This window comes from Pristiophorus japonicus, chromosome 11 (assembly GCF_044704955.1).
Source record: "Pristiophorus japonicus isolate sPriJap1 chromosome 11, sPriJap1.hap1, whole genome shotgun sequence".
Taxonomy (NCBI): Eukaryota; Metazoa; Chordata; class Chondrichthyes; family Pristiophoridae; genus Pristiophorus; species Pristiophorus japonicus.
The window spans coordinates 203,904,624-203,932,113 of record NC_091987.1 but is presented as its reverse complement, the minus strand read 5'-3'; positions in this window follow the sequence as shown (position 1 = coordinate 203,932,113).

Below are 27,490 nucleotides of genomic sequence, written 5' to 3'. Positions count from 1 at the left end.
GGGACTAAAACCCGGGGCCGAATTTGCAATGGCTTACCGCCCGGTTTCTGGGCTGTATTGGCCTTTGTGGGCGGTAATCAGATAAGCAGAAATTCCTTATCCGAGTTTCGCCGGCGGTTGAGGTACCGCTGGCCTGCACTGTCCTGAGATCGCCCTTGCGCGATATTTGGGTCTGCAGTAACCTGCAGCTGAGTTTTTTAAAAACCGCTCATGAGGATCAGCGGAGCTGGGAGGTAGGTGAGTCGCTCTTCAAGAAAAAGGTTAGTAATTGGTTTATTAATAATTATTTTAAAAATCTGTTGTGGTTAATTAGTTTTAAAGTGTCTTGGGAATGTTTTTTTGATTTTTTTTTTTAGGTGATGTTTTTTGAAAAATTATTTTTATTGTTTTTCTGGTGTTAGGCCCAACCCACAGCCTCAGGGAAAATTTTTGTTGATTTTTTTCATTTGTCACCCATTTTGCTTCGGAACCACCCAATAGACCCTAAATTGCACTTTTTCACCCAGAATGGGGATGCAAGGCCCATGTTTTTCGCTTGGCGGATTTAAAAAATGTTTTGGGGGAAGTTTTCACCGGCTTTTGGGCAGCAATCGGGCACTGGCAGGCTGATAGGAAATTCTAGCCCCTAGAGTTTGCAACAGGACTGGACTGTTGTGAAGTGTCAGCTGTGGCTCGGTGGTCAACACACTCCCCTCCGAGTCAGAAGGTTGTGGGTTCAAGTCCCACTCCAGAGATTTGAGCACATAAATCTAGGCTCACACTCCAGTGCAGTGCTGAGGGAGCGCTGCACTGTCGGAGGTGCCATCTTTCAGATGAGGCGTTAAACCGAGGCCCCGTCTGCTCTCTCAGGTGGACATAGAAGATCCCATGGCACTATTTTGAAGAAGAGCAGGGGAATTATCCCCGGTGCCCTGGCCATTATTTATCCCTCAATCAACATAAGGACAGATTATCTGGTCATTATCACATTGTTGTTTGGGAGAGCATGACTACACTCCAAAAGAACTTCTTTGGCTTTAAGGTGTCCAGTGGTCGCTGTGATATCTTCTGTACGACGTCACAAACACACAGGCTTTAAGATATGTATGATGATTTCTACCTCTCTACACTTCTTTCCTATCGGGTGTAACTTGTGATGGGGAAGGAAATTAAGACATAGCATCAGCATTATTGTGATCAGCTAATCATTTGTCAGCATATAAATCAAAGACCATCTCTGAATTCGGGCTGCAGCTAATGTTGGAACTGGGGACTTTGGATGATGATTGCTGTCAGGGGCTTATGGTCTGTAACAATGGTAAACTTATGACCATACAAGTATTTGTGTGTCATGTATCTCATTACTGTACATAACTGTATCTTACCATGCTATACATGACTGTAACTAATTATGACCTGTAACCACAAGCATACCTTACTACCATGGGTGCACTTGCAGGAGACACTGCATACCTGTTCCACACAGGTATATAAAGACAGGTCTCAGGCAAGTGAGCCATTCGAGAACTGTGAAATAAAGGTGCAGGTCCTGAGTGACCTTGACTTCAGCATGTGCCTCGTGTGAGTCTGTAATGCAGGGACAGGACTTTACAGTGGCGACGAGGATGGGATCACAGAATCCACAGAATGGCGACCAACGGCTCAGATGAAAAATACAATGCTGGAGATAATTGGGAGGACTTCATAGAAAGGCTCCAGCAAAGCTTTGCAACCAAAGACTGGTTAGGCGATGATAAGGCAGACAAGAGAAGAGCCCATCCCTTGACCAGCTGTGGCTCGAAAACATACACCTTAATGAAGGACCTGCTGGCACCCGAGAAACCAGCAAGCAAGTCGTTTGAAGAGTTGAGCACACTGGTAAGAGACCACCTGAAGTCAGCGAGCAGCCGACACATGGCCAGACACAGGTTCTACAACTACAGACGCTGTGTGGGCCAGAGCATACCTGACTTTGTGGCGGAACTTCGGAGGCTGGCTAGTTTATGTGAGTTCTCCGATGAACTAAGGAGAGAAGTACTGAGAGACTTTTTTATTGAAGGAATAGGCCACGCAGGCATATTCCGAAAGTTCATAGAGACCAAGAACTTGACCCGAGAGGCAGCAGCACTGGTTGCACAGACATTCTTGGCAGGAGTAGGAAGAAACGAGGTTGATCTACACTGCGGGTACGACAACTAACGAAACATCAGAACAAGGGGTTCACAGCGTGAAACAAGCCGCTACCCCCACACACAGACAAAGGCAGGAGAGCAGGCTCTCAACAGCAGGCAGTGACGCCAGAAGCCATCAAGTCCACATGAATGGCCGTTCATACCTCATCAACCCACAATGCGAGCAATCAACTACAAACTGAGAGAAGCTCAAGAGAGATCAGCCAGATGCAGCTCATCCTTCGGAAACAATGGAATGCCGTCTGTGCTGGAGATGTGGGGGAAGGCACTCATCAAGGGGGTGTCGATTTCAGCATGGCGTTTGCAGAAACTGCAACTATACAGGGCATCTGGCCCGCATGTGCAGAAAAACAGCAGCTCGAATCGGAAGGGTCGGAAAGCGGACTAGAAGATGGTGGGGACAGTGCCCAGGACGCCGAGGTACAGCGGGTCAAAACGATCATTGGACACTGTTCTTACACAAGATGCCTCCAATAACAATGAGGGTCCTACTCAACGGGATACTCGTCAACATGGAACTGGATACGGGAGCGAGTCAATCTCTCATGAGCGCTCAACAATTTGAACAGCTGTGGCCGCACAAAAGCAACAGACCAAAACTCACAAGGGTCGACACCAAACTAAGGACCTATACCAAAGAAATCATCCCAGTCCTTGCCAGCGCCATGCTCTCAGTCACACACTAAGGGACAGTGAACCGACTTCCCCTGTGGATTGTCCGCGGAGATCTCCCAGCACTGCTGGGTAGAAGCTGGCTGGCAAAACTAAATTGGAAATGGGATGATGTTCACACCATGTCGTCAGAGAAACGGATCTCCTGCTCAACAGTTCAAAGTCGATTTGAACATCTCTTTCAGCCAGGTGTGGGCACCTTCAAAGTTGCTAAAGTAAAAATCTACATCACACAGGATGCTAGACCGGTCCATCACAAGGCCAGAGCTGTGCCCTATGTGATGAGGGAAAAGATTGAACACGAACTAGACAGGCTTTTGCGGGAAGGCATTATCTCACCCATGGAATTTAGCGACTGGGCAAGTCCCATCGTCCCAGTCATGCAGCCTGATGGATCCGTACGAATCTATGGCGATTACAAATCTACCATAAACAGAGTCTCCCTACAGGACCAATACCCGCTGCCCAGAGCGGAGGACTTATTTGCCACATTGGCTGAAGGAAAACTTTTCTCAAAACTAGATCTCACATCTGCGCACATGATGCAAGAACTGACCGAAGAGTCTAAGCTACTCGCGACCATCAACACAGATTGAGGCCTTTTCATGTACACTCGATGCCCCTTCGGCATCAGGTCGGCAGCTGCTATATTCCAGCGCAACATGGAGAGTCTGCTCAAGTCCATCCCGGGGACGGTTGTGTTTCAAGACGACATACTTATCACGGACAGGGACACCGACTCCCATCTCCGCAATTTGGAGGAAGTACTAAAGCGGTTGGATCGGGTAGGCCTAAGAGTTAAGAAATCTAAGTGTCTGTTTCTCGCGCCCGAGGTTGAATTTTTGGGCAGAAGGATTGCCGCTAATGGAATCCGCCCAACAGAGTCCAAAACCGAAGCAATTCGTCTGGCACCCAGGCCCCGGAATGTCTCGGAACTGCGCGCCTTTCTCGGGCTATTCAACTACTTTGGGAACTTTATGCAGAACTTGAGCATGCTGCTGGAGCCTCTCCATGTGCTACTCAGAAAGGGGTGTGATTGGTTTTGGGGGGACGCCCAGGAACGCGCCTTCAATAAGACACGCAACCTTCTATGTTCCAACAGTGTTTTGACTTTCTTTGATCCAGGTAAAAAGCTAGTTCTTACATGTGATGCGTCAGCGTACGAGGTCAGATGCGTTTTACAGCATGTCAATGGTGCGGGTAAATTACAACCCATAGCTTATGCCTCCAGATCACTTTCGCGCGCGGGTACGGTATGGTGGAGAAGGAGGCGCTCACGTGTGTGTACGGTGTCAAAAAGATGCACCAATACCTTTTCGGAGCCAAGTTCGCGTTTGAAACTGACCACAAGCCCCTCACATCCCTACAATCTGAGAGCAAGGCAATAAATGCCAACGCTTCGGCGTGCATTCAACGATGGGCACTCATGCTGGTGTCCTATGACTACACAATAAGGCACAGACCAGGCACAGACAACTGTGCCGACGGGCTTAGCAGGCTACCTTTGGCGACCACGGAAGGGTCTGACGAACAGGACTGAGAGATAGTCATGGCAATCAATGCCTTTGAGTCCACAGGTTCGTCCATGACGGCTCACCAAATCAGAGCCTGGACGACCAGCGACCCCACGTTATCCTTAGTCAAACGATGTGTCTTAACTGGTGACTGGGCAGAGGCTCACGATGCCTGCCCCGAGGAGATCAAACCTTTCCATAGGCGCATGCATGAACTATCACTATAGGCAGACTGCCTGATGTGGGGCAGCCGAGTAGTTATGCCTCTGCAAGGCAGAGAGGCATTTGTCCGGGAGCTCCACCGCGAGCACCCGGGGATTGTTCTCATGAAGGCCATAGCCAAATCCCACGTCTGGTTGCCTGGTATTGACGCGGACTTGGAGCTCTGCGTCCGCCGGTGCACCATTTGTGCCCAACTCAGTAATGCCCCTAGGGAGGCCCCCCTGAGCCCCTGGCCCTGGCCTACAAAACCGTGGTCGCGGGTGCACGTAGACTATGCGGGCCCATTCATGGGCAAAATATTCCTCATAGTCGTCGATGCATTTTCAAAGTGGATCGAGTGCACCATTTTAAACTCGAGCACCACCTCCACCACTGTGGAGAGCCTTGGAACCATGTTTGCAACGCACGGAATTCCTGACATATTGGTCAGTGATAATGGTCCGTGCTTCACCAGCACAGAATTCCAAGATTTTATAGTTGACCACGGCATAAATCACGTTAAGACGGCACCGTTCAAGCCGGCCTCCAATGGCCAGGCGGGGCGAGCAGTGCAAATCATTAAACAAGGCAGGCTTAAAATCCAAAGTCCCACGCTGCAGGACCGCCTGTCGCGACTGCTGCTGGCATACAGATCTCGTCCGCATTCATTTACTGAGGTTCCCCCCGCGCAACTATTGATGAAACGGACCTTAAAGACAAGGCTCTCGTTAATCCTCCCAGAAATGCATGAAATCGTTGAGGCAAAGCGCCGTAAGCTAACTGAGTACCATGACCGAAATTCGACGGGGAGGTGGAATGAGATAGGGGACAAAGTGTTTGTGCTAAACTATGGCAGGGACAGTAACAGGCAAGGAAGGAATCAGGCTACTGGTGGTACAAATGGACAATGGCCAAACCTGCTGGAGGCATGTAGACCAAGTAAAAAGTAGATTCACCAACAACACTGCAGAACCAGAGGCAGACTACAATGTGGAACTCACACCACACCTGGTGGACAGACAGAGGGAACAACCTGAGGAAAGGGCTATCTCAACAGACAGCCCAGGCGAGATACCAACAATCACACCGAAAGAAAAACAGGCACCAAGACAAACAACTGAACCACAACTAAGACGCTCCACGCGAGAGCGTAGACCACCTGAGAGAGAATGAATCTATAAAGACAATAAGACCTTGGGGGAGGGTGATGTCATGTATCTTACATTATTATATATAACTGTATCTTACTATGCTATACATGAATGTAACTAGATATGACCTGTAACCACAAGCATATGTTACCACCAGGGGTGCACTTGCAGAAGACACTGCAGACCTGTTCCACACAGGTATATAAAGACAGGTCTCAGGCAAGTAAGCCATTTGAGAGCTGTGAAATAAAGCTGCAGGTCCTGAGTGACCTTGACTTCAGCATGTGCCTCGTGTGAGTCTGTACTGCAGGGACAGGACTTTACATTGTGGAACTTATTGAACTCAAAAATTAATGCCAAAGCTTCCCTTTCGATTTGTGTATAATTACGCTCACTGGCAGAGTGTTCTTGAAGCAGAAGCAATTGGTCTCTCCTCCCCACTATGTAGTACAGGAAAGATCACTACCCCAACTCCATATGGAGAGGCATCACATGCTAGCTTGATCTCCTTAGATACATTATAGTGAACTAACACGGTGCTCTATACCAATTGGCTTTTACACTCTGAATTCTTCTGACCACTTCCAATGGACCTGTTTTTTCAACAGTTAATTCAGTGGATGTAAACTGTAGTCAAATTTAGTGGGAACTTCCCATAATAGTTTCAAAGACTCAAAAATGATTGAAGTTCAGTGACATTCTTGGGAGTGAGTGCATTTCTGATTGCATCCAGCTTTCCCTTGGTTGGATGTAAACCATCTTTGTCTACTCTGTGCCCCAAGTACTCCACTGAGTTTTGAAATAACTCACACTTGCAAGCAGTTCCTCGTACTCTGTGCTTCTCTAGCTGTTTGAGGACTTTATTCAATATATTATGAATTTGCCTGTTTGGTACTGAAATTAGTATGCCATCTAAATAACATACTACCCCTTCAATACCTTGCAAAATCATATCCGGGATATGGCGGGGTCGGAAAACACTCCAAATGGTAGCTTATTAAATTGATATAGGCCTCGGGGAGCTGTTAATCAAACACAGAAGCTCCCAAAGTCTATGTCGGTTGGCTGAATCATCCACAAACAAAAATTTCAGCTAGATTAACCCGAAATCCTGTTCTTCATTACCAATGTGATATCTTCTGTACAAAAACACAGGATTTAAGATGGCTGATAACTTCAGGAACCTTTCAGGTGACCTATTTCCCTCTTTATTGTTGTAAACAGTAACGGCTGCATTACCACAGTAGCCCACTGGGTGGAGCTATATATATATATATATATTACAATCATGAAAGGCACTGTAAAAATGCAAGTCAGTCTTTCTTTTAAAATTCTGGCACTGAATCAGATCTGACTCCATTTCACTCTGAGTTTATTGTAATGAAATGTGGCACCATACAACACAAGCTTTTACAAGATGATACTCGTGGACATGAACTTGCTATGCCAAAAACCAAGGGGGTGCAATTGGATGAAGCTTAAAAATGGGTGCAGGCATGGCGATGTGCGATCTGCCCGGGCCCGTTGAAAGGGGTTCAGGCAGCACATAATATTCCTGCTGGCTGCTACTTTACATTCAGTGTGCACTCTTGGGAGTCACTACCATTTCTCCAGCCAAATACAGGCAACAGCCGCACTGCTGACAAGCCCAAAATGGCGGCAGCTGCGGTCCACGCGGAAGTGGGGGCCGCCATTTATTGTCCGAAACTCCGGCCTTAACAGCCGGAAGGTGCCGAATTTCACGGCCCAGGACTTTGCTCCTTGGCTCTGAAACAGACTTTTATATTGTAAAAATGTCTGAGTGCATTGTCCAATTGCCCTATTGCTGACTTTCTACTTGTAGGTACGTTCAGCTTTTAAACTGATTTTGTACTTCCTGACTATTTTACTGCAAATAAATATATTAATTGATTTATTCGGCAAAGTCTAGTTGGTTTGTGATATTTGCCGTTTCATAGATAGCATGTTAGCATAAGGCAATACTACATGAAATCTCAAAAACAGATTAAACAGAGGGATAATTGCTAATCCCTCAGATGTGCACTTCTGAAGACAGAATATTGAAAAAGGACAGCATCTGGATTGCCGGTGATAAGGTCCCCTTACAAGAATTGCTGTCAACCTGTTGCGAGAGAAAATAGGTAGATAAAAACTGCAACAGTAATGCAGGTTTATCCACACCTGTAGCTTAACAAGATAAAAAAAATTGATTGCTGTTGAAATTGCAGTGAGAATTTGCACCGCCTTTATATTTTGTGATCTGGATGATTACTTTCTTCATAAAGTCGTCATCTAATCAGTCAGTTAATTGTAATGAATCAAAACACTAACTGTAGCAACTATTTAATTAATTCCATAGTCACTTTGCCTATGCCACTGGAACACATCTGACATTTTATTCTTGGATTCAAATTTCAATATTCTCATCCTTGTTTTCAAATCCCTCCATGGCCTCACTCCTCCCCATCTCTCTAATCTCGTTCAGCCCCACAACCCCCAGCGATATCTTCCCTATAATTCTGACCTCTTGCGCATCCCTGATTATAATCGCTCAACCATCGGTGGGCGTGCCTTCAGCTGCTGGAGCTCTAAGCTCTGGAACACCCTGCCTAAACCTCTCCGCCTCTCTTTCCTCCTTCAAGACGCTCCTTAAAACCTGCCTCTTGGACCAAGCTTTTGCTCACCTGCCTTAATTTCTTCTTGTGTGGCTCAGTGTCAAATTTTGTGTCGTATAAAGCATCGAGACATTTTACTACATTAAAGGCGCTATATAAATATAAGTTGTTGTTGACCCTGTTCACCAGCTATTTACTCCATTTCCATGATACTGAGGCAATTTAACGAACAGTTAGAGTGAGATCTGGTTTTCTATAACCAACCAAACACTAGAAAAAAAATACAAATGTGTAATTGTATATTTTATATGAAAAAGGACAGTTAAATAGTCTCTGGCTAAATTACAACCCGTTAAGTTGAATCGACCTCGGACTTTGTGTCAGTGCGTTTAATATTGCCAGTGCTTGGTGCAGACTTGTGGCCCTTCCTAATTCTGGAATCTAGTTAATGGAGACCTTCATATATTTAGGTCCGAGGACCCTGCTTTACGTCTTTCTCATCAGGTATCTTTAGTTGCTGAAGGAAATTGGAAACGAAAAAAAAAATAAGTTGAAAGAAAAATTGAACCAAGAGAAAAAAAAGAAGAGGATGGAGTGGTGAATTAGGGAAGAAAAGAAAAGCAAGTGTCCGCGATGCACTGTGTAGTGTGTCACTGATCAATACTAACCGACAATGATAGGTCCTAACTACACAGTATAAATGCACACGAGGCCCATGCTTGAGAAAGTCAGTCTGTGACCTGTCCTTTATTCCTTAGCACTCCAAGTGATGAAGGTGGGTGGAGCTTCCCCTTTTGTGCCTGAAGGCCCAGGTTAGGAGTGTCTCCCACCTAGTGGTCATTGTTCTCACAGTGTACAACTTAGGTCAGATTATACATGGGTTACAATGCTGGTTGAATACATGACATCACCTCCCCCCCAAAGTTTTATTGGGATCACAGGTTGAGTCTCTCTGGTGGTTTACGCTCTCTTGTAGAGCGCCTGAGTTGGGGCTCCGGTTGTTGGCCGCTGGCCTGAGTGTCTGCTGTTTGCGGTGCCTCAGGCCTATCCGGACTGCCCACTGTGATTGGGCTCTCCTCCCTTTGGTTCCGGTGTTCGGTCACCTGTGGTGGAGTGAACTCTACATCGTGTTCTTCCTCTGCTTCTTCTATGGGGTTGCTGAACCTTCTTTTTGTTTGATCCACGTGTTTGCGGCAGATTTGTCCATTGGTAAGTTTAACTACCAGAATCCTATTTCCCTCTTTGGCAATCACAGTGCCTGCGAGCCATTTGGGCCCTGCAGCATAGTTGAGGACAAAAATAGGATCATTTACATCAATACATCGCGCTCTCGCATTCCTGTCATGGTAGTCATATTGTGGCTGGCACCTGCTCTCGACAATTTCTTTCATGGTGGGGTGTATAAGGGATAACCGGGTTTTGAGTGTCCTTTTCATTAGCAGCTCTGCTGGTGGAACCCCTGTGACCGAGTGTGGTCGGGATCTATAGGTCAACAGGAGGCGTGATAAGCATCCTTGTAGGGTACCCCCTTGGATTCTGAGCATCCCCTATTTGATTATCTGCACTGCTCGTTCTGCCTGGCCGTTTGAGGCCGGCTTGAACGGTGCCGTTCTGACATGGTTAATTCCATTGCCTGCCATGAAGTCCTGGAATTCAGTGCTTGTGAAGCACGGGCCACTGTCGCTGACCAAGACGTCCGGTAGACCGTGGGCGGCGAACATTGCTCGTAGATTTTCTACCGTGGCAGAGGATGTGCTTGAATTAAAAATGTCACACTCGATCCATTTGGAGTAGGCGCCTACTACAACCAAAAACATTTTTCCCATGAAAGGACCTGCGTAGTCAACATGGATGTGTGACCAAGGCTTGGCGTGCCATGGCCAGGGGCTAAGGGGGGCTTCCCTGGGCGCATTGCCCAGCTGGGCACACGTGTTGCACCTGCGAACACAAAGTTCCAGATCTGCGTCTATCCCTGGCCACTAAACGTGTGACCTGGCAATTGCCTTCATCATGACAATGCCCGGGTGCTCATTGTGGAGTTCTCTGATGAACACCTCTCTACCCATCTGGGGCATGACTACGCGGTTTCCCCACAGTAGGCAATCGGCCTGAATTGAGAGTTCATCCCTGCGCTTGTGAAATGGTTTAAATTCCTCAGGGCATGCCCTGTACGTGGCTGCCCAGTCCCCATTCAGGACACATTTCTTGACTAGAGACAATAGCGGGTCTCTATTTGTCCAGACTTTAATCTGACGGGCTGTCACAGGTGAGCCTTCGCTTCTGAAAGCTTCAACAGCCATGACCATCTCAGCAACATGCTCGGTAGCCCCCTCAGTGGTGGCTAGTGGGAGCCTGCTGAGTGCATCGGCGCAGTTTTCGGTGCCCGGTCTGTGCCGAATTGTAGAGTCATAGGCGGCTAACGTGAGTGCCCACCTCTGTATGCGGGCCGATGCATTTGCATTTATGGCCTTGTTGTCGGCCAAAAGGGACGTTAGGGGTTTGTGATCTGTCTCCAGCTCAAATTTCCTGCCAAACAGGTACTGGTGCATTTTCTTTACAGCATATACACCAGGCGAGCGCCCCCTTTCCTACCATCCCGTAACCCCTTTATGCCTGGGACAGACTCCTGGAGGCATAAGCTACCGGCTGTAACTGACCCTTGACATTGACATGCTGCAACACACACCCGACACCATAGGACGACGCATCGCACGTTAACACAAGTTTCTTACATGGGTCGTATAGTGTTAACAGAGTGTTGGAACATAACAACTTGCGTGCTTTATGAAAAGCCCTTTCCTGGCTGTCCCCCCAGACCCATTCACAACCTTTGCGTAGGAGCACGTGTAGCGGATCTAGCAGCGTGCTCAATTTGGGAAGAAAGTTACCAAAATAGTTCAGGAGCCCCAGGAATGAACGCAACTCCGTCGTGTTACTGGGTCTGGGTGCTCTCTGGATCACTTCCGTCTTGGACGCAGTAGGGCTGATCCCATCTGCTGCTACCCTCATCCCCAGGAATTCTACCTCTGGAGCTAGGAAGACGCACTTCGCCTTTTTCAGTCGCAGACCTACCCGGTCCAGTCTGCATAGCACCTCCTCCAGGTTGTGGAGGTGTTCTTCAGTATCGTAACCCGTGATGAGGATGTCGTCCTGAAAAACCACCGTCCCTGGAATCGACTTGAGGAGGCTTTCCATATTTCGTTGGAAGATTGCGGCGGCCGAGCGAATCCCGAACGGACATCTGTTGTACTCAAACAACCCCTTGTGTGTCGTGATGGTGGTCAGCTTCTTCGACTCACTCGCCAGCTCCTGGGTCATGTAAGCTGAGGTCAGATCCAATTTTGAAAAAAGTTTGCCACCGGAGAGCGTTGCAAAGAGGTCCTCCGCTCTCGGTAGCGGGTACTTGTCTTGGAGTGACACCCGATTGATGGTGGCCTTGTAATCACCACATATCCCGACTGACCCATCCGCCTTGAGCACCGGCACGATCGGGCTCGCGCAGTCACTGAATTCGACTGGCGAGATGATGCCTTCCCTCAGCAGGCGGTCCAATTCGCCGCCTATCTTTTCCCGCATCATGTACGGCACCGCTCTGGCCTTGTGGTGTACTGGCCTGGCGTCCGGGTTTATGTGAATCACTACCTTGGCCCCCATGAAAGTGCCGATGCCGGGTTGAAATAGTGAGTTAAATTTGTCCAGGATCTGTGAGCATGATACTCGCTCCACAGAGGAAATTGCATTGACATCGCCCCATTTCCAGTTCATGACAGCAAGCCAACTCCTCCCCAGTAGTGCGGGACCATCCCCTGGGACAATCCAGAGTGGCAACCTGTTCTCTGAATATTTGTGGGTCACGACTACCGTGGCGCTGCCTAGCACCGGAATGATCTGCTTTGTGTAAGTCCGTAGCTGTGCGTCAATTGGCGATAATTTTGGCCTCCTGGCCTTGGACGGCCACAACTTTTCGAACTGTTGATATCCATCAGAGACTGGCTGGCCCCCGTGTCTAGCTCCATTGATACTGGGATGCCATTGAGGAGCACTTTCATCATTATCGGTGGCGTCCTGGTGTATGAACTATATACGTGCTCCACATGAACTCGCTGAACTTCAGCTTCCAGCGATTTCCCCCAACGTTCATTTCTGCAATTTCTGCAGGTATTTTGCTCATCTCTGCAAACTCCGGCTGAGTGTGTGCCTCCACGCCTCCAACATGAGCTGTTGTTGGAAACAAAAGATCCCTTGCCAGTCGATCGCCCCTGACTGCCCTTGTTATTGTCCTTGAGTGTGCCATTAACAGGTGTTGATGGCCCTATTACTGGCCGCATTGTCCCTTGCAATGGCGTGAATCGCCGTTCAGCTTGCCATTGTCTCTGTCGAACTCCCCCTCTGAGTTCGACTACATGTTGGGGTATGCCCGATTGCCCCTGTCTGCCTGGAGAACTGTGTGCTGCTTTAACAATGTTGAATCTCTGTCCCAACCATTCCTTAACACAGTACCTCTCGTCTGTTCTGCTAGTGGCCATGCTCGCGTGGTTTAAATCCCAGTTTCTCGTCGCCATTGATAGGTCCTTACTATACAATATAAATGCACACGAGGCCCATGCTTGAGAGAAGGTCAGTCTGTGACCTGTCCTTTATTCCTTAGCACTCCAAGTGATGAAGGTGGGTGGAGCTTCCTCTTTTGTACCTGAAGGCCCAGGTTAGGAGTATCTCCCACCTAGTGGTCATTGTTCTCACAGTGTACAACTTAGGTCAGATTATACATGGGTTACAATGCTGGTTGAATACATGACAGACAGGTTGCCAGGTTTAATCTTTGCTGAGTTAGTTAATCTCAGCTGGTGTTACTTCAAGTACCTCCAGCCAAGTTTCACACTTGTTCCTGCTATCCAATGCCTCCTTGTGGAAGTGCATATGTATAGCCAACACCACCGAGGACAGGCTGCATTGCCCCCGTGGTGCTGTGACCTGCTGACATGGAACAGCCAGGCCTACACTTGATAAACGGCTGCTTAGCCAAAGGTTTCAGAATCCTACCAGCACCTATGCATGCACAGATCCTGTACAAGTCAACACCTTGAGGAAAAGAGGAGATACGTTGGAAGCTATGAAACAGTCAGAAAAATGCAGTAAAGCAAATATAAAACGGGGGGAAAAAACAAGTGTAAAAGAGATGATGCAATCATTGGAAAAATATAAATACATCTAAATTTAAAGGGAAAAAACAGTTAGGTATTAGAGGCCAACTGCTAAAGTTGAAGAGGAGAAAGAGAGAATTAAATAAAATTGAAAATAGGACTAAGAGCACAGTACAGAAAGTACCAGAACATTAAAAAAAGTAACAGTTAAAATTACAATGAATATATCATCATCCTTTGGAATATTTAACTAACTTGTGGCACAGTGGCAGGTACAGTGTTAATAATGAGCTAAAATGGTTTGATGATTTAATAATTCCAGTATATACATGAAGAACTGGAAGCATCTGTTCCAGAAGAGTTTTGTTCTGATACCTATTCATCTCGGCATGTTCTGCTGCAACATTTGGACTGAGGTAACTCTCGTGCACGTAAAATTCTTGGTCCTGTACGTTTACTGTTCTATTGCTTGACCCACAGCTATACATAGGATTACAAAAGGATATACGGCACATTCGGCACAACCAGTCCATGCCGGCGTTTATGCTGCATTCGAGCCTCCTCCAGTCTTTCCTCATCTAAATCTATCAGCATAACCCTCTATTCCTTTCTCCCTCATATGCTTGTCTAGCCTCCCCTTAAATGCATTTTTACTATTCGCTTCAACCACTCCCTGTGATAGCGAGTTCCACATTCTCACCACTCTTTGGGTAAAGAAGTTTCTTCTGAACTCCCTATTGAATTTTTTATATTGATGGCCTCTAGTTATGCTCTTCCCCATCAGTGGAAACATTCTCTCTGTAACCACTGTAGATACTTGTTAAATTTTTCCCGCCATATGTCCCTGTCTAATGAGGATCATTTTCCTCTCGTTTTTTTCTCCTTGCTCGTCAGTCCTGTGCCACTTGCCTCTTGCAGATGACTTTAGACAAGATGATGATAACTTTGGTTGGCTACCTCAAGGGCACATCCTCCCCCCAAATGAATATTCCATGCCCGAGGCCCAGGCGCTTTCCATTCTCCTTTAGAGCAAGAGTGGTCCTGATCTCTGCTTTGTGGTTCGTTGGGGCAAAATAATGGAGATGGGAAACTCAGTGCTTGGGTGAACCAAACCTGCATCTCACCATGGCTCTGCCCTCGAAACAAGTACTTCAAACAAAAACAATAGTAAGAGTTTCTGATAAGCGTTGGTTGGATTTTTCATAGACAGATAATGTAGGCTAGCTTCATTGAGTCGATTAACATAACAAGTATTTATATAATGCCTTTAATGTAATGAAACATCCCAAGGTGCTTCATAGGAATAGTATGAGATAAAAAATTTGACACTGAGCTCCATAAGTAGAAATTAGCACAGGTGACCAAAAGCTTGGTCAAAGAGGTATGTTTTAAGGAGCGTCTTGAAGGAGGAAAGAGAGGTAGAGAGGTGGAGAGGTTTAGACAGGGAGTCCCAGAGCATGCGGCCTAGGCGACAGAAGGCATGGCCACCAATGGTTGAGTGATTATAAGCAGGGATGCTCAAGAGGGCAGAATTAGAGGAACGCAGAAATCTCGGGGGTTGTGGGGCTGGAGGAGATTAGAGAGATAGGGAGGGGCAAGGCCATGAAGGGATTTGAAAATAAGGATGAGAATTTTGAAATCGAGGCGTTGCTTAACCGGAAGCCAATGTAGCTCATATATAAGAACATAAGAATTAGATTGTACACAAGTTCCTATTATTGACAGAAGCAATAATTTGTGCGATCTGTTAGGATATAACTAAGATGACTACAAGCTACACTTGATGATTCAAAGTGATTTTTTTGCACTAATAAAAATTGAATTATCCAAGCAATTGAAATAATCAATGTAAATACCACAGCAAATTGGGAATTTAGTGTCCAATAAATGGAATTATTGGATAGGTGGCTTTGAATTAGGAGTAGACTCTTTAATCACCAAAAATCAGATTTATGTTTTAACAGAGAAAATAAGGTTTGATTTAGGCTCAGTAAACATTTCCACCAATTTGCCTGGTAAAGGAAACCATGATCTCCTGGAGTTTGCTCGGTTGCCTGATGAAACCTGAAATGGGACTTCCTAGAGTTAATATTGGCCACAGGACTTTTTTTGCCTTCCCGAGAAGCCATCATTACTGACATTAGGGGCGGGTAGGATGAGTAGCAAGAGGCCTGATCCTAGAAACACTGGAGTAAATTTTCACCTTTACTGTCTGGGTAATAAACACCGCCTGGGCAGAGCATAGAGAGGAAAATCTGGTAGGGAGGATTGTGAAAACATAATGCCACATAAACATGTTACCCATTCATATACTTGTATTATACACAGTAATGTATCTGGAGGGAAGACAAAGCTTCTTACATTTTAATGTAATTGTGACATACATCCAGTGTTGCCCCAGAAAGTTGTAGGATTAGAATACACCTTCTACAAAATAATAGGCCATTGAATGTAAGAATTTTATAAGCTAAGGACCATGGCATATCTTTCTAACACGATGTATTCCAATAATCTTCAAAGCTCAAGAGATGCGCTTTCATATCAGTTTTCAATAGTGAGAAGTTAGCATTGAAGACTTGTAGTGATACAGTACACTGCATTGCCACATCTAAAATGATAGACAGGCTTGGAAGTTTTGCTTTAACAATTGCCTCCAAGCATCCTGTTGCAATAAAGATCCTTTCATCAGTCATGAAGATTGCGTGCATTCTGCCACAACTGATTTCAATGGAAAACAGAATATTACTTAAAATAAAATATGTATTTCAACAGGGAACAGCAAAAACAATTATTGTCTTTTGAAACAAAAAAAAATTACATAATATATGCAGATTAATGTTAATGGCAAAACATCTTCACAGGGCGAGTTCCTCATTAGGTCGTAAGAACAGAACACATTGTAAATGAATATTTCAAAGTTTTTTCTCAGTCATTTAATTTCGCACTACCAGATGCAGGTGTGTTAATCAAATAGCTGTTGGTTGTTTAACAGATTTTTCTTCAGTGGTGCAACTTTGCCTTTCAATGAATAGTAGGCAGTCTGGTGTGTAGTTTAGTCCGTCACGCGTGCTTCATGTCTTTAAATCTAAGGGAGAGATTTATTCACTGGCATTACATAGAAACATAGAAACATAGAAAATAGGTGCAGGAGTAGGCCATTCAGCCCTTCTAGCCTGCACCGCCATTCAATGAGTTCATGGCTGAACATGCAACTTCAGTACCCCATTCCTGCTTTCTCACCATACCCCTTGATCCCCTTAGTAGTAAGGACTTCATCTAACTCCTTTTTTGAATATATTTAGTGAATTGGCCTCAACAACTTTCTGTGGCAGAGAATTCCACAGGTTCACCACTCTCTGGGTGAAGAAGTTCCTCCGCATCTCGGTCCTAAATGGCTTACCCCTTATCCTTAGACTGGACTTCCCCAACATTGGGAACATTCTTCCGGCAACTAACCTGTCGAACCCCGTCAGAATTTTAAACGTTTCTATGAGGTCCCCTCTCATTCTTCTGAACTCCAGTGAATACAAGCCCAGTTGATCCAGTCTTTCTTGATAGGACAGTCCCGCCATCCCGGGAATCAGTCTGGTGAACCTTCGCTGCACTCCCTCAAGAGCAAGAATGTCCTTCCTCAGGTTAGGAGACCAAAACTGTACACAATACTCCAGGTGTGGCCTCACCAATGCCCTGTACAACTGTAGCAACACCTCCCTGCCCCTGTACTCAAATCCCCTCGCTATGAAGGCCAACATGCCATTTGCTTTCTTAACCGCCTGCTGCACCTGCATGCCAACCTTCAATGACTGATGTACCATGACACCCAGGTCTCGTTGCACCTCCCCTTTTCCTAATCTGTCACCATTCAGATAATAGTCTGTCTCTCTGTTTTTACCACCAAAGTGGATAACCTCACATTTATCCACATTATACTTCATCTGCCATGCATTTGCCCACTCACCTAACCTATCCAAGTCGCTCTGCAGCCTAATAGCATCCTCCTCACAGCTCACACTGCCACCCAACTTAGTGTCATCCGCAAATTTGGAGATACTACATTTAATCCCCTCGTCCAAATCATTAATGTACAATGTAAACAGCTGGGGCCCCAGCACAGAACCTTGCGGTACCCCACTAGTCACTGCCTGCCATTCTGAAAAGTACCCATTTACTCCTACTCTTTGCTTCCTGTCTGACAACCAGTTCTCAATCCATGTCAGCACACTACCCCCAATCCCATGTGCTCTAACTTTGCACATTAATCTCTTGTGTGGGACCTTGTCGAAAGCCTTCTGAAAGTCCAAATATACCACATCAACTGGTTCTCCCTTGTCCACTCTACTGGAAACATCCTCAAAAAATTCCAGAAGATTTGTCAAGCATGATTTCCCTTTCACAAATCCATGCTGACTTGGACCTATCATGTCACCTCTTTCCAAATGCACTGCGATGACATCCTTAATAATTGATTCCATCATCTTACCCACTACCAATGTCAGGCTGACCGGTCTATAATTCCCTGTTTTCTCTCTCTCTCCTTTTTTAAAAAGTGGGGTTACATTGGCTACCCTCCACTCCATAGGAACTGATCCAGAGTCAATGGAATGTTGGAAAATGACTGTCAATGCATCCACTATTTCCAAGGCCACCTCCTTAAGTACTCTGGGATGCAGTCCATCAAGCCCTGGGGATTTATCGGCCTTCAATCCCATCAATTTCCCCAACACAATTTCCCGACTAATAAGGATTTCCCTCAGTTCCTCCTCCTTACTAGACTCTCCGGCCCTTTTTATATCCGGAAGGTTGTTTGTGTCCTTCTTAGTGAATACCGAACCAAAGTACTTGTTCAATTGGTCCGCCATTTCTTTGTTCCCCGTTATGACTTCCCCTGATTCTGACCTATGTTTGTTTTTACTAACCTTTTTCTCTTTACATACCTATAGAAACTGTTGCAATCCGTCTTAATGTTCCCTGCAAGCTTCTTCTCGGACTCCATTTTCCCTGCCCTAATCAAACCCTTTGTCCTCCTCTGCTGAGTTCTAAATTTCTCCCAGTCCCCGGGTTCGCTGCTATTTCTAGCCAATTTGTATGCTACTTCCTTGGCTTTAATACTATCCCTGATTTCCCTTGATAGCCACGGTTGAGCCACCTTCCCTTTTTTATTTTTACGCCAGACAGGAATGTACAATTGTTGTCATTCATCCATGCGGTCTTTAAATGTCTGCCATTGCCCTTCCACAGTCAACCCCTTAAGTATCATTCGCCAATCTATCCTAGCCAATTCACGCCTCATACCTTCAAAGTTAGCCTTCTTTAAGTTCTGGACCATGGTCTCTGAATTAAACTGTTTCATTCTCCATCCTAATGCAGAATTCAACCATATTATGGTCACTCTTCCCCAAGGGGCCTCGCACAACGAGATTGCTAATTAATCCTCTCTCATTACACAACACCCAGTCTAAGATGGCCTCCCCCCGAGTTGGTTCCTCGACATATTAGTCTAAAAACCATCCCTTATGCACTCCAGGAAATCCTCCTCCACCGTATTGCTTCCAGTTTGGTTAGCCCAATCTATGTGCATATTAAAGTCACCCATTATAACTGCTGCACCTTTATTGCATGCACCCCTAATTTCCTGTTTGATGCCCTCCCCAACATCACTACTACTGTTTGGAGGTCTGTAAACAACTCCCACTAACGTTTTTTGCTCTTTGGTGTTCTGCAGCTCTACCCATATAGATTCCACATCATCCAAGCTGATGTCCTTCCTAACTATTGCCTTAATCTCCTCCTTAACCAGCAATGCTACCCCACCTCCTTTTCCTTTCTGTCTATCCTTCCTGAATGTTGAATACCCCTGGATGTTGAGTTCCCAGCCCTGATCATCCTGGAGCCACGTCTCCGTAATCCCAATCACATCATATTTGTTAACATCTATTTGCACAGTTAATTCATCCACCTTATTGCTGATACTCCTTGCATTAAGACACAAAGCCTTCAGGCTTGTTTTTTTAACACCCTTTGTCCTTTTAGAATTTTGCTGTACAATTGCCCTTTTTGTTCTTTGCCTTGGGTTTCTCTGCCCTCCACTTTTCCTCATCTCCTTTCTATCTTTTGCTTTTGCCTCCTTTTTGTTTCCCTCTGTCTCCCTGCATTGGTTGCCATATTAGTTTAACTCCTCCCCAACAGCATTAGCAAACACTACCCCTAGGACATTGGTTCCGGTCCTGCCCAGGTGCAGACCATCCGGTTTGTACTGGTCCCACCTCCCCCAGAACCGGTTCCAATGCCCCAGGAATTTGAATCCCTCCCTGCTGCACCACTGCTCAAGCCACGTATTCATCTGCGCTATCCTGCGATTCCTACTCTGACTAGCATGTGGCACTGGTAGCAATCCTGAGATTATTACTTTTGAGGTCCTACTTTTTAATTTAGCTCCTAGCTTCTTAAATTCGTTTCGTAGGACCTCATCCCTTTTTTTACCTATGTCGTTGGTACCAATGTGCACGACAACTGGTTGATCTCCCTCCCTTTTTAGAATGTCCTGCACCCACTCCGAGACATCCTTGACCCTTGCACCAGGGAGGCAACATACCATCCTGGAGTCTCGGTTGTGGCCGCAGAAACGCCTATCTATTCCCCTTACAATTGAACCCCTATCACTATCGCTCTCCCACTCTTTTTCCTGCCCTCCTGTGCAACAGAGCCAGCCACGGTGCCATGAACTTGGCTGCTGCTGCCCTCCCCTGATGAGTCATCCCCCTCAACAGTACCCAAAGCAGTGTATCTGTTTTGCAGGGGGATGACCACAGGGGACCCCTGCACTACCTTCCTTGCACTGCTCTTCCTGTTGGTCTTCCATTCCCGATCTGGCTGTGGACCCTTTCCCTGCGGTACGACCAACTCGCTACACGTGCTACTCGCATATCAGGGCAGTGCCTGTAGGAGATCAGATGTTCTGTTCTTGCAGGAGGATTAAAGAATTGAAAGAGCAGACCCGATGCCCATCTGCTCCTGGTCTGTATACGTGCACTCACTTAATATCCTCGTTCATACCCTGCGTTTGATGCAAAGTTATTCAAATGAGCACAACACAATACTATGGAATTTGGTCCTATCTTTAAATTTCCATTTGGAATGGAAGCAAAATAAGATCCTTGGACAAACGAGCTTTGATGGGGAACAGGCCTTTTGTTTTTATAAATGAATTTGTGTTTTGACACAAGACATTTTGATAAAACTTTGTGGGAGTACAATTTTATACTCCTTCAGGTAAGTTTGCTTCAAATTACCTCATATTCATGATTTCATGGCTGCGGTAATACAAGGCGGCTTGCCAGTGAGATCACCAAGCACGAGATTATAACTGCCAATGGCCAAGGATATTACTTCAGCTTGCTCTGGGTCAGACACAAAGCTTTTCCATCTGCAGCAAGGACACCTACAGTCAACTTGAAACATGAGGTTTGCAATGCCAATAGTTGGCAAGGCCACCACTGCCTGACCAGGTCATCAATGTCTTCAACTGTTATGCTTGTGGCTAGTAATGCAATGTTAGCTAATGCTCTGACCTGCATCTAACAGGTACTCATATATTGGTCTCCTGTCTGATGCATTTGTTCTCCTTTCCCAATGAATAGCACGACATGGTTGCCCAATGTAACCACATTAGTGCATTTCCCACAATACAGGGAGTGATTGATGGCTGCGATTTGCCCAACACAAAATCCATTCTGCATTTCAGTCATTGGCCTTGTTCGAAGGAAGTTTATCAAGGCTTTCAATTGAAGGTTGCTGCTTGTTGAGCACTGCACTGCCACATACCCAGAAACTCTACCTCGTGTATTAATGTTGGGTTTGCCTCCTCTTGTAAGTGGGTTTTTACTTCTTTCCTAGTGTACAGTCTTTGGGAAGGCCAAATATGTTGAAACTTATTATGTATGCAATAAAGGTTCAAACTGAGTACTGTTTAACTGAGCAAGGTACAACCTTGCTTCTGCTTTATTTAGGCCCAACGTGCCTGACTCATAAAATGGCTGGCCTTTTATACCAGAGCAGCACCATGTGCATGCTGCTCAGTGGCCTCCAAAAAGGACACCATCAGGTGGCTACAAACAGCATGTACATACATGACCAAACTATTTTAAGCATTTATGAAGGTTAGAAAGTGTTTTTGATTTTCTATTTGGCATTTATCTTTAACTGTTTGCATTCCTTTAAATTCTCCCAGCAGCCCTTAGTGGGTCAAGCCAGATATGCTGTGGTTTCAATGGCATGCTTCCTGTGTCTGTGCCAATGCATACAGGGGGTGTATTTTAAACATTTAAATGACCTGGCGACTCAGACCAGGCCAAGTCAGTATGCTATTAGTTCACAAAGCATTTTATCCTGATTGTTGTGAACTCGGGCTTGAAATGTAGAAGGAATGTACCGATTTCTAATTGATCTCAGCAACTGACAAGCAAGTAGAGTAGCCTGGATTCCAAGGGGAATACTTGAGCAGTGGCCTGAAAAGGACACACCAAGTTAGTTACTAAAAATCACAACCGTGCATCTAGATTACTGTTTACTTTATGTAAAATTGACTAATGTAAAATTGCATTCCCCAATATAATAGTATGTGTTGTTTTAACCTTTATGCAAAACATTCATTCTCCAAGAATTACACAATAACAATATGCCACTCTGTGTGCTGATACCCTGTGCAGTTAAGATAAAAGACTTGCATTTATATATTCAAAAGGGAGTTAGATATGGCCCTTACGGCTATGGGGATCAAGGGGTATGGAGAGAAAGCAGGAAAGGGGTACTGAGGTGAATGACCAGCCATGATCTTATTGAATGGTGGTGCAGGCTCGATGGGCCGAATGGCCTACTTCTGCACCTATTCTCTATATTCTATGTTCTATGTTGCGCCTTTCACGACCACTGTGCTTTACAGCCAATGAAGTACTTTTGGACATGCAATCACTGTGGGTGCTATCGGAAACGTGGCAGTGAATTTGTGCACAGGAAGCTCCCACAAATAGCAACGAGATAATGACCAGATAATCTGTTGCCACGGGCATTAAAGAAAGCTCAATACTCCTTTACGAGCTCTTATAAGTTTTGCAAGTATACAAAGGGAGAGGAATTTACAAATTACAGCAATTTTGTTGGGAGTGGAGTTAAATAAATGAGATGATGGCTGTTGTCTCTTGATGTGACCGGCATTGCTTGAAGGAGCAGCAGTGACCAATATGAATGCATGCGGGCCAACCACCATTCTTTCCCCTTGCTGATCACTACGGACCTCTCCCAGCTACACTCGAAGGTCTGGCTACTTTCAAACCAGTGCATGCACAGTTATTTGTTCTATCTGAGCAACTTTATTCTGCCACGTAAAGGGAGCATGAAAAAATCTACATGGCATTGAAAGAAGAAAATAAAAATTAACAGCATTGATGTGCTGTAGAGAGTGAAATATCAAATGCCATGACAAGAGGTAATGAGCCTTGGCTGCTTAACTGCAGCATAGTAAATGTAGTTTCTGATTGGTATATTTTCTTAACGATTAATATATCACATCTATTGGAGTGCCAGAAAGCCAAGAATCAAAAAGTATAGCAGGGCAGTGTTAAACATAAAGTTCATTTCTCCTTTCAGTTCAGGGAGAACAATGTGGACTATCAGATAGCCTGTGCTTAGTTGACCTGAAAAGAAAGCACATCACTGAGAAACTGGCTCTAAGTTCTCTGAGAATAATATACTTATAAAGATCCCACGGCACTATTTCGAAGAGGAGCAGGGGAGTTATCCCTGATGTCCTGGCCAATATTTATCCCTCAATCAACATAACAGAAACAGATTATCTAGCTGTTTGTGGGAGCTTGCTGTGCGCAAGTTGGCTGCCGTGTTTCTCACATTACAACCGAGACTACACTCCAAAATGTACTTCATTGGATGTGAAGCGCTTCGAGACATCCAGTAGTCGTGAAAGGCGCTATATAAATGCAAGTCTTTCCTTCTTATTTAGCATGAATCTTCACAAACTTACAAAGTAGAAACTGAAGAATGAAGGAGAACTCTCCAAGTGATTTAATGTCAAGTTTGGAGCTCATCAAGGATGCCAGCACTTTTCAATATGGTAATGAAAGGAATTTGAGAGCTTGGATCACAAGAGTGCAGGTTACATCCAGAATTATAGAAAAACAACCGAGAAATTACCAGCGATGATGTTTGCTTTTGAATGCTGTCCAATACTCTTTTGCCTGCTGGAGGTGTTAACCCATTTAAAATAAATTGGTTCACGTCTGCATTAAAACAGCAGACAGTCTGTTCCTATGACATTTATCTAAGGCTGGGAATTTTCTCGAATCTCTCCCATAACTTACCTCCGGCCTCACGACAGTGAAGCGGGAGCAACTCCAAGGAAATTACCGGCCCAAATGTCCTTCCGCAACTTTCAGCAATAAGAACGTCCAGGCTAAACACTTTCTTCTGCCTCTGGGCAGAGTCCTTGATGCGAATGTGGAGTGTCAAGACTAGAACTGTGTTCCACCTCCCAGTATTGATACTGCTCATCTTGATGAGCGCAGAAACGGAGCAAACTTATCACGTTGAAACAAGGAATGTGAGATGTGGCATTTAAAGATAATGTCACACGTTGTTACTACACCATGGATGACATTTAGGAGATGCCATACAAATAAGATGTCTATCATTTGTTTTTCTCTACAATCAGTGTCGATACGTTGTCAGTCAAATTTGAAACAAACAAAAGGAAGCATCTAGTGTTTCAGCAGAGATAATAAAAATGAAAGCCAGGATAAATATCAAGAATATAGGAAAGCTAGAAAATGGAATATTGGAAAGGCTAAGAGGGAACTTGAGAGAAAATTAGCAAAGTGTAAAGGACAATAAAAAGGTACATTAATATAAGAGGATTGACAAGGTACAGACAGGACCATCAAGATGAAAGAGCGCTTTGATTAATTTTTCACAGAGCTGGTAAATATTTGAAAGACTTGGATTCATATCGCGCCTTTCATGGCCAACGGATGGCTCAAAGTGCTTTACAGCCAAAGAAGTACTTTTGAAGTGTAATCACTGTTGTCATGTGGGAAATGCAGCACAAGCACAAACAATAAAGTGATAATAACTAAATAATCTGTTTTAGTGATGTTGATTGAGGGATAAATATTGGCCAGGACACCAGGAATAACTCCCCTGCTATTCTTCAAAATAGTGCCATGGGATCTTTTACGTCCACTCTCATCTGAAAGACAGCACCTGCAACAATGCAGGACTCCCTCAGCACTGCACTGGAGTGTCAGCCTAGATTTTTGTCCCTGGAGTGGGACTATGAACCCACAAACATCTGACTCAGAGGCAAGAGTGCTACCCACTGAGCCACGGCGGACACCTGACAGGTAGGTAATAAGATTAATAAAAGAGAAATGGTACTAAAGTTACTCAAACTTAAGATAGAAAAATCACCAGGATGTGATAGTTTACTGGAATGCATGGTTTATAGCGGAGGAACATGACTGAAGCCAGTGGCGGGGGGGAAACAAAAAAAAGAGGTGGTGGTTCTGATTAACTTTCCAAATTTTGTGGAAAAGGAAAGTGTGACAGAGGAATGGAGTGCAACAAATGTGACTCTCCTCTTCAGAAAAAGTTAAGTCTGGAATTGTTGGCCAGTTATTCTTCAGTTGTTGGTAATCAATTTAGCATGAAATTACGATGCACTTGGAGAAACATGATTTAATTAGGGGCAAATCAGCACGTATTGACCAATAATTTGGAATCCATTTGAAGAAATAAGAGAGAGAACAGATAAAGGAAGTGTAGCCGATGCGGTCTATATAGATTTTCAATAAACATTAATTTTATAGCAAAGATAATGGCACATTAAATTAAGATGAATGTAGCCACATGGATAGAGAGATGGTTGGGAGCGCGGGAGCAGAAAGCAAGGGTAGTTTTAATAGAACATTTCTTGGACTGGAAAGGTATGCTGAGCAGCGTTAAATAGAGGCCTGTATTAGGACCACTCTTATTTAAAATATGCATAATGAACTGGACTTAGTAGTGTTGATTTTCCATATGACTAACCGGTGGAGAGAGCTGGCCAGTTGATCATAGCTGCGGGGAAGAGGTGGCTATGGTTTTGAGGGCCCGGCCTCATTTACAGCGGGCCAGCGAGCTGCAGGCGCCAAATGGGAGTGTCCCAATGCAGCTTTCCAGGTTAAGGTTGGCCAACATCAGGCCAGCTTGGCCACTAGCAAGTTAATTGTAGAGGGTGGGAGGAGGGTGCTCCTGGGGCAGAAGTAGCCCAGGCTATTTTCGTAGGGCCTGGAGAACAGGAATGCACCTCGGTGCCCTACAAAAATAATTTCATCTTACCTCAACTGGGTCTCTTTGGTTCGTGAAATTGATCAGGGTTTGCGTAGTGCATGCTCCGACTGTGATTATCTTTATACATCACTAACACAAACACATACTACAGAAGATGGCTCCTTAATAAGACTGTCACATGACTTGCCACTTGACCTTTTGTTATTACATGAGTAGTTGCCTTACATCAGTAGTCCACTAGGTGGAGCTGTACAACACCGACCAGTTCCAATCTAAATGCAACAAGTATTTATATAGCACCTTTAACATAGTGAAACATCCCAAGGTGCTTCACAGGAGTATTACGAGATAAAAAAATTTGACACCGAGCCACAAAAGGAGAAATTAGGGCAGGTGACCAAAAGCTTGGTCAAAGAGGTAGGTTTTAAGGAGCGTATTGAAGAAGGAAAGAAAGGTAGAGAGGCGGAGAGGTTTAGACAGTGAATTCCAGAGCTTGGGGCCGAGGCAACAGAAGGCACGGCCACCAATGGTTGAGCGATTAGAATCAGGGATGCATAAGAGGGCAGAATTAGAGGAGCGCAGACATTTCAGGGGGGTTGTGGGGCTGGAGGAGATTACAGAGATAGGGAGGGGCGAGACCATAGAGGGATTTGGAAACAAAGATGAGAATTTTGAAATCGAGGTGTTGCTTAACCAGGAGCCAATGTAGGTCAGCGAGCACAGGGGTGATGGGTGAGCGGGACTTGGTGGGAGTTGGGACACGGGCAGCCGATTTATACATTAATTGGGGCCCATTGCCTGAAACAAGCATGTGCTTTGGGGGCGCCCCTCAATAGACCCGCTTCAAAATGCCGCTAGTGGCATCATCAACACTAACGGGGCAGTAAGGTCACCAACCCCATCTTGAGGCCATTAATGCCCCATTAACATCAAGTGCAACAAATGAAAATGGCCCCCCAGAATTGAGGGACTACTATGAAAAATTGCTGATCACATGGATTGGGGGTGCATTTATGGCAAGCTAAGACAAGGATTATGGAAAAATGTACCAGGACATAGATCAGTGAGCAGGATGGGCTGGTAGGTGGTAAATACTACTCAATCTTGAAAAATAGGTGACAATACAGTTATCAAGATATATACACATGAAACAGTGAAATTTAAAATGGTCTAATGGAACAAAAAGGACCTTGTTGTGCAGTGACACAAGTTCGAGGGCAACGCAAGTAGATAAGGCCATTATAAAGGAAAACAGAATAATTGATTTTGGCATAGAATACAAAAGACAGTACCGTTGAATTTGTACACGAGCTGCAGGTGAAGCATTGTGCACTGTCTTGGGCACCTATTGGAAAAACAAGGCAAAGGTGCAGCGTAGATTCACTAGGAAGTTACCAGGGATGAATGGTTCCAATTATGAAGAGACTTCAGAAGTTAGGGTTCTTTTCATTGGAGTTAAGGTGGTTGGTAACGAACAGACAAAATATAAAATAAATCTCAAAAAAGGAGTTAGACAAAATGTTCTTTACACAGAAAGTGAAATTTCCTGCCACCAACCCTGGCTGAAGCAAACTTGTTAAATTAATTTAAAAGGGAATTAGATAGCTAGTTAAAAAGAGGAATATTAAAGGATACTGGGATTAGACAAGGTGCGTCATGTAGAACACAGCATGAGGTGACCTGATGGGC